Below are 8986 nucleotides of genomic sequence, written 5' to 3'. Positions count from 1 at the left end.
CTGAAACATTCACTATTCTTTGAGAGAAGCAATTAATGTATTTACATACAGACTGCCCTCCACTGCTAACACTGTTAGGTGGATTCTGGGTTGTTTGGAGTTGGTTCTTTTACCAGGGTCAGGATTTCTGACAGTGCTGCTTTTTGATAGGGCACTAAAACAATAGAGTTCAACAAACCTTAAAGCATTTAGCTTATTTGAAATAGTAGCACCATCTAGAGGACTAATAATTCTTGATTCTTTCATTAACTAAGTCATTTAGGACAAGTGTCACTTTTTTTGATAGAGTTTTGCAGGGCATACCCATAAAAACTTGCCAAAGGATTTGAAATAATTGTTTCACAAAAATCAGAATTTAAAGCCAACAAGCTTTGTCTCTCGAGGACAGGGAGATCACAAAAGATGTTCAAAGTCGGGATGTTGAATGGTATACCATTATAAAGGTATATCTCTAAGCACTTGGCAGGACTCTCTGTAGATTCTATGCAAGACTTGATTATGCTCCGCACTGAACATAGCAAGAGGCAATCTGTATATAAAACAAGTACAGCTAAGTAAACAAGACAGGTTGAGGCAGCTAAACTCCAACTGTTAATAATAAATGTAGAAAGGGGCCATCCAGAAAAACATAGGTTCATTGCCTCCAAGCCTTTATGTGCCAGTGCAAATTTATGCACAAATGCATGTGGGGAATGTTATCTATCTGGAAAGCATTCCTGAAGTTTCATAATTCCCTGTGAGGGATCCATTTCTCGTAATTATCTGCTTGTATTTGTGGGATAGGGTGGTGCTGGTGGCTTTTTGGTTGTATTTTTTATAAACAACTTAGCCTTCTTTGGGAGGAAAAAGAAATCCCACTTTCCTAAAGTAAGTTATTACCAACCTGTCAGAATTTCTGTCTATATCATCACTCATTTTTTTCCATGGACAGAAATTTGTTTCCCAGAGCTGGGCCAGTATAGCTTGGCACTCCAACCTGGTGTCACACACGTTTATTTAGACTCACTTGGCCACGGCTCTGTTTGCCACAATTTACTTCCTTCATCTTCATTGCACCTAAGCGCATAGAACTGTTTTGTAAATCAAGGTGTGTCTCTGCTAAGGCAGACTGAGTAGGATGCCTACAGGGAACACGCTGGTTCTGAACAGAGAACACACAGACTTACTCTCATGGTGGAGGGTTGCGACTAACCCCAAGGGAAGAGACGTGGCTTGTCAGGAAGCATTTGTGCTTTAAGAATGGCTTTGCTAGGATCAGCAAGCTGTTATTTCTACTGCTAGACACCTCCACTGTCTGAGGAGGAGTGTGGCCTCGCAATAAATTAAGCTTTTTTTTTTTTTTTTGGGGGGGGGGGGGTTGTTTTGTGGACGTTCTGCTTAACTTGGCAGCCATATTTTGCCATGGTCCTACAGAATCTGTGTATTGAGTACTCGGGGATTTTTTCAGTCTGAAGTTTGAATAATTGTTCCACAGTGAACATGGTTAGAAGCAGCACGTGGCTTCTATTCCCATGCTATTCCTTGAGGTTTGCGGGTGGTAAAAATCTATCCTCTCAGTTATTAGTCACATTAATTTGTGTCCACAGTAAGTGCTTAATAGAAGATGACCAGGTTCAACAACTGTATATATCCACCAGTTCCCAATAACCACACTGGCTCAAAAGCAAAGGAAATGAAGGGTGCTCATGTGCTCACATCTCCTGTCTGTGGGTGACTGTAATTAGTAATGAACATAAATGTGTGTGTGATAAGAGAGAGCAAAAAGAGGTGAGTTGGACTAAGGTAGGTTGAATTGAACACAGGCTGTTGAATGTGTAAAAGCCAAATTGTGGTCTCAGTGTGTTACAGCACTGCTATACCTGTGACTTGTGCCTAGTAAGTCATGTAAGCTGCTGCATATTTCAAGCTCCAGTAATTTCTGAATTAGTTGAGAAAAATATATATCCTACCTGAAAAACATGAAGCCATACAGCCTGTATTAAGAGTGTGCTTACTGTGTGCTCTTGCAACAGCTGGCATTGGAGCCTGAATAGCCCTTGTCTTAATTAAACCCTAATGTTAATCCCTTCTCAGGCAGCATATAGGCAGATTTTTGGTAAAGTCCATGGAAAACTCCACAGCCCACAAGAGGGCCCCCTAGCTATGTGCAGGGTTGCTTCCCAATACCTCTGGAGTACCCCATAGCTGCCTTGCCCAGGAATGCTGCTCTCCCTCTGACACCACTTTGTCCTGCTTTGCTGCCCCTAATCAGATTCATTATGCAGAATCATTTTTATCTTTGCCAAATGCCAGGTAATCCCATTGCTCTTCCATGGCAAACATCTATGTCACACTAACACGTTACTCAATCAGGCATCTTTGCTGGAGTCCCTGGTACTCAAAAATCCCCAAGGTGTTTGCCCAACAACTGCTGTACTGCTGCAAAACACAGGGCGTCCTGCCAAACCCATAACCTTATGGGATAAAGCCAGTGGACTCAGGTTCTGATGCTGGAAGTTTTCAGAACACTGTCAGTAGGAATTAGATATGTTTTAGGAAAAAAAAGAAAAAAACAAAACCAAACAAAAAACACTGCTGTGGTAAATCTGCCAAATTCAACAGAATCTATGTACATTAAAAATCCCAGATAAGGTGATGTTTGGAACAACCCCTGTGGCCAGTGTGTTTGGATATTTAATATCAGCTTGTATCTTTTGGTGCATTATAGAGAATCTTCTTGTAACGAAGGTACTTCTTATGAATCTTTCTTGCTCCATTAGGCAATAGGCATGGATTTACTGGGGCCTGGAAAGAAGATGTCTTAATTGACATTGCCAGATGTAGCGTAGAGATTCTGGGTCTTCTGATGTGGTTACAGGGCTCTGAAGTGCTTCCCATCACCCACATCATGCAGACTGGGGTTACTTCTGACTCTGGAATAGTTTCCACAGAGAAAATATGGACTGAATTTCTCCTACATCAGATGTTAAACTGTACAAAACACTTCAAAATAGATGGTGGAGAGAAATAGTTATTTCTCCGGGAAGGAGAGGAAATCATATGATCTTGTGAGACTTCTGCCTTTCTGGTGTGTTTGTGAAACTGGCGGAGCTGCATCATTCTTAGTAACGCTTCCTGTTTCAATATGCAGGCAATGAGTGGGTATGAAGCGACATAAACGTTTACAGAATCACTGAGGTTTTCAAATTCCGTCATCGTCCAGAATTGTACTTCTCTGTTGTTGTTGTAATCAACCTCCCTGAAGGTTTTAGTCACCCTAAATGTTGCTATGAAAGGTTATGTCGCTTGGAATTGCCGTGTCAGCTGACGGTGGAGCAGACAGGGAGAGCAACTCCCAGTTACAGGAACTGAAAGGAAGTGTCCTACTCACTCAGCCAGAAAGAGCAGTTTTAAGCCAAGTCATCAAATGGAAGCCATTTATTTCCAAGCTGATATAATAGGTGTAACCTAGACAATTCCTCTTATTCCAAAGGAGAAAGTGAATAATGAACCACTCAAAGAAAAGGGATCACGTCCTCAGTTTCCTTTAGAGGGGGAAAGCCAAGAGCGTTCAACTGGTATAGAGCAAGACATAGTAAAGGCAATGTCCCTCATTACCAGCAAGATACAGAACAGTGACGATTAGGGCTGGAAATGGGCAGAGGGTTCTCAAGAGACTGATTTGCAATGATAAGTGGAAGCAGTTAGCTATATCTTAGCTAAGGACTGAATGACAGAAAATAGAAGCACTGACAAAGAGAGGACATGATCTGCATAATGAAAGAGGTTTTAATGAGAATAATCGTTTGAAATGAAGACAGAGAAAATCCTGAACAAGGTGATCTGTCCATGGGGCACATATGATGTGTATCTTCTCAAAGAACTCCCTTTGAAAACACTGGAAGATTCAAACTTCAGGCCATGCATGCAAATACATCCGGTGTCATCCTGACCACAGCAACATGGGACCTACAGATTTAGCTCTCTCATTTTGGGGAAACAAAGTATCAGAGGATTTATTTCAACTTGTCAACATTCGCCTTGAATTTCTTTCCCAGAAAGAGGTTAACAGTAAGTGGAAGGGACCTGCAGGGACTTTATTTTGTTAGTTAATGAGCATCTGATATGCTGCTACAGTTGAAGTAAAGTTTACATCTCAGTATATAACCTGCTAGTGGGTGAAATATGTTTCCCTCATTTTTTTCCCCATCTCTAACTAGATCTTTGAAGGGGAAAGAACTATGCCACAGATGCAGATGGATGAGACTGATGATTTTTTTTCTTTTAAAGGAAGAGATTTGATGCTCCTTTGACTGAACCATCAAACAACCAAAGTTCTAGTTCAATGTGAAATTATTATAACATTAAGGTTCCTGACCAGTTTTGATGATTAGCCTGGAAAGGCTAATAAGTCAAACAACAGCCGAACAGATGTGAGCAAAAAAAATGTAGCGTATAGGTGGGGCACGCTTTGTTCACGGTGTATTCCTTGAGGCATTTTCATATTGCTTAATTCCCCTGCGCTGCTAAGCGTTACCAGAAACTATGCACCACAACTGAAGATTTACTAAGGGTACAGACTCACTCTGAAATAGCTGTAGAACAACCCTCACCTAGTTGGGACTTTGAGGCTCAGAACAGCCAAGTTTGTGCTTTGAAAGCTTGCAATGAAATGTTACACGTTGGTTCCTGTAGGAGATGTGGTGCCTTTCTGGGTGACCCCTAAGTCAGAATCAGTGGAAGGGAAAATTGCCTATTTTATGGTCTTAAAACTGTTTTTATTTCTTTCCTCAAATAGAAACCTCAGAAGGTTTCATACCCAAGTGAGCCTCCACCACTGACCCTGCATAGCCTGTGACCTACAGCACCAGAAGACAGCACGTGCACACAGGACAGACACAAGAAGTGCCCAGGACAGCACTCATCGATGGACTGACGACTGACAAAGGTCTTTGTAGGTCTGCGCTGTTACTATGTGCCTTGGGAGTGGCAGGGGATGCTACCAGTAGCACAGATACAGGAAAAGAGCAAGAAAAAGTCATTCATCCTATCACTTATTATTATCTTGTGCTTACGTAGTCCCCTGTAACTTTGCCAGGAGAGGGGATAAACGTGACCTGAAGTCAAATTCCAATGCTACTCATATGACAAGGATTTTTACTACGCTGATTTCAACTCATTTAGGACTGAGCTCGTGCCTATGTAGAGAATGGGCCACAGGTGGAGGAATTAGAGAGATTCAGGTGGAAGTGACCACATTAGCAGGTGGTAAAAGAGTATAAGGAGTAGGAGGAAGGAGGGTACTCCTCCTTTTCCTTTCCATGAGGGAATGGGTAGCAGCTGAGATATAGGATCAGCTTTTTTTTTTTTTTTTCCTCCTACGTTTTCTATATTAGAGTATCCCCTGTGAGCTGTAGCTATGGTTCAGGTGCTCTGCTGTGCTAGGATCTACTCAGACTGACTGAGGAATGTCATGGGCAGTGTTGCTTACTGTCATAGGCAGGAGTGTAGGGGTATCAGAACTGCAGCTAGAGAAAGCTGCTTGAATTGGGTCCATAAAAAGTAGTTTGGGGAAATAGGAAATAACTGGGGTGCCTGACTGTTGGGTGATTCTGGCAGTCCCAACAATAATGCTGTTCCTTCAGTGCATCAGGCTCATCTCCCTTGTTTGCCTGAAGGAAACATAAGCTCTACAGAGACATAGTTGAAGGGAATATACTTGTACTTGTGATGGAGCCTACAGTAACTCTTCTCTATCAATTTGGGAATGGGATTGCTCTTTTATGGCAGGAATCTCTGAGGAATAAAATATCCAGGCCTGAATGTTATGCAAATTAACATAATGATATTGCTAAAGAGGCTGACTTGCCCCTGCAGTCCGGACTGTACCAAGTGGCAGGCGATATCCCAGTATTTTTCTGGAAGGATTCTTCCCCCTGGCTGTTTCCTGTTAGATGATGGTCAAACACAGGCTAATTTATTTCTCTGTTGCTCAGCTGCACAAAACAATCTCTTATCTCATGGTTTGTAAGCATGCTACTTAAATATTTGCAAGTGCTATTCAGTTATTTGGAGCAGTAGGCAAAGCTGTTCATACATGCGTGAAGCAGCACACAGATTTGATCCTGGAACAAGCTCAACTTTGAGTGGAGGAACTGGAGAACATTTTATGAAAGATAATATTACTGAAGCTATGTTATTGAAGAGCAGTCAGGAGTATACTATTTTAATTCTTCAAGCTGAAGTCTCTGAATCTGAAAATGTTTATTACTAGTTGCTTTTATAAAGCAAAATATGCGTGTCCAAAAGTGTTAGCACTGTACAAAGTCAGTACAGGCTTCTGCTGTTCCTCATAGTCCTTTATTCTCAACTCCTCAGAGTAAGAATAGTTTTTTTTTAAAAAAAAGTGAGGAACAGAAACTTTTAACAACATCTGTAAATCAAGGTATGATTTTCAAGGTGAAAAATCATGTATAATTCTTAATTAAAAAAAAAAAGACTAAAGCATTTACAGAACTGACTGAATTTATCTTTAAAATGGGGAAATGCTGGCATGCAAATATAGGGGAGGTTTTCCATCTGAGATGATACTTGTATAAAGTATTGTGAGAACAGAAAAAGCAGCCTTTAAAATGCAAAAAAACATCTCTTTGAATTCACATAGAATTCTGTGTGATTCCATTCTTTTGTAGGGGAAAATGAGGGACAGTAACACTGATCTATTAAGCAATAGCTGTTTTATTATTTTTCTCTTATAAAGTTTGTGTAAAACTAAAGGAAGGTGCTAAGGATCAAGATCAATCTGTCAATTTGAGATGGGACGACATATCTTTTTTCTGGTGATATAAAAAAGATGTTGCAAGAGAGACAACTGACTCCTTATCATAGCTGACTGAAGAGAAATCAATAGTGTGAATCCTATTAAGGCTGGGGAATGAATAAGTACTAAAACAATCTGGCTCCCCAAATCAGGAGTTCAATATTAGCAAGCAAGCCACTGAGATCAGGAGATCTGTGCCTTGTTACAGCGTCATGCCCCCTGGAACAACTGCAGCGTTTACACTACCTTAAAACGCAGTGAGCAGCAAAGCAGCCTTTCTGAGCTCTGTTAGAGTAGCACCGTGGCCACACTTGTGATTTTCCTATTCTCTCCCACATCCTTTCTGTCTCTTCATCTGCTTGAAAGTTAGCTGGAAAGTCTGTGGGAAACTGATAGTATCTTACCCTTCTTAGCATACCCTACAGAAGTACATCTTCATGTGGTTCTTCAGTATAAAATGTATTACTTGCATTAAATGCACATACATTCTTTTAAAACCATAGATCTTTTGGAGTCTTCCCACAACAGACCAACGCCTCTGAATCCCTTTTCACAGAAACAAAGAGAATTTAAGTTCATTTTTTCCACAGTGAAAAAATCATGAAAGACTCTTATGAATCAATTAAACACTATGCTCAGGGGAATTGGGCTGCTACTGGTAGTTGGCATGCACAGTGTTTTAGTACTTAAGGTTTTAAGGAGCTTGGGGAATGGAATGCTGACAATAAGTAATTTACAATTATCCATGCTGTTACCTGTTAATGTTAAAAATGCTTTTTAGACAATGACTTTTCCTCGTAGTGACTCCCTGTTGGGGTACTAAAATCACAGAATTAAATATAAAATCTGAATAACTTCCTAATTCAGGTTTAACTCAGATTATGTCACATGTCAGCAGAACACAAAATGCAATTCTGACTCGCTGATGTCAAATGGCAGCTCTCCAAATGCTCAATCCCTCCCATCTGGGGCTTCCTTCATCTTGTTCATTTTATTTTCTAGTGAGTCTAGCACTTGCTAGAAAAACAAAATAATGAATGCCAGATAAGGCGTCTGCTGCTTATTGGTGCTGTGCAGACTGTCCAGATCTAAGGTCTTCAAGTAATTTTTCATAGATGTGTGCCTAATTATTAATGTTCTTGACCTTTATGGCATATCTCTAACTGAAGACTGAAGCATCGGGTAGCCGTTGTAAAACTCTATAAAGTGGTCTGCATAACCGTGGTACAGACTATTGCAAAACATTTCATGGCTTGTCAGAAATCTCAGAGTGGAACAGGTCAGGGAACACAAAGGTTAAGTGGGTTAATAATTAAAACTATAAGAAAATGGTTGCACAGTTGTGACTTACTATAGTTCTGTCTCTCATTTCCTGACTTTTAAGTTTACCCTTAAAAATTCTCTGTTCAGGCTCACAACACATATGTGTAGCAGATGATGTTCTTACCTGTTTTCAGGAAGATTAGCTAGAAACAGTCTGTGCTCATGCTTTGTGAATCTGACAATTGCATGGAAAAGGCCACACTTAGGTTTAGCAAGCCAAGGCTGTCCTCATAATGGAAGGAGAAGCTGTTAACGTATACCAGCCAGGGTGAGGTGTAATTCTTGGGCGTGTGAATTGTTACAGCTCTAGGTTTGATACAAGGCTCTGACTCTTGCTGTAGCTTGTCCCAGTTTTTCGTTTTGGATAACTGCCATGATGTTATAAATAGACCACACTGATAGGTCCTATATTCTGCTAAACCACACAGGTCTGGGTGCTTTCAGATATAGCTTTCTAAGTTCAAAGTACTGCTTGCTGCCAAACTAATTTTCTCTCCATAGCAAAGAATTTTTTAACTGCTCTTCTACTGTGGTTTATAGGAGAGTTAAAGCAGAGAGTCCTTAAATGCACCCTCACCCAGATTTAATCTGACTTTGCCTATTTTCACATGCAGTGCTCCAGCTCAGAGTGACTTCAATTAAACAGTCTCTTGTAGTTTATGTGGAGAACTAAGCCAATGTTCTCCCAGGCAAGATTAAATGCCAGTATTCAGTCCTTATTCCAGGTGGTTAGACAAGCAGCTAAGAGTCCATCAAAGCAACTGACTCTAGACTGCAGCATATTAGCTTAGGCAGTCATTTGACAAGGCGTGAACAACTTTACCCAGTGCAGGGTTTGGAATATATCATCATAAATTTGTGTCA

This window comes from Anser anser, assembly GCF_964211835.1.
Source record: "Anser anser genome assembly, chromosome: 20".
NCBI lineage: Eukaryota > Metazoa > Chordata > Aves > Anseriformes > Anatidae > Anser > Anser anser.
The sequence above is the reverse complement of the archived record's forward strand: the minus strand, read 5'-3'. Positions refer to the sequence as shown.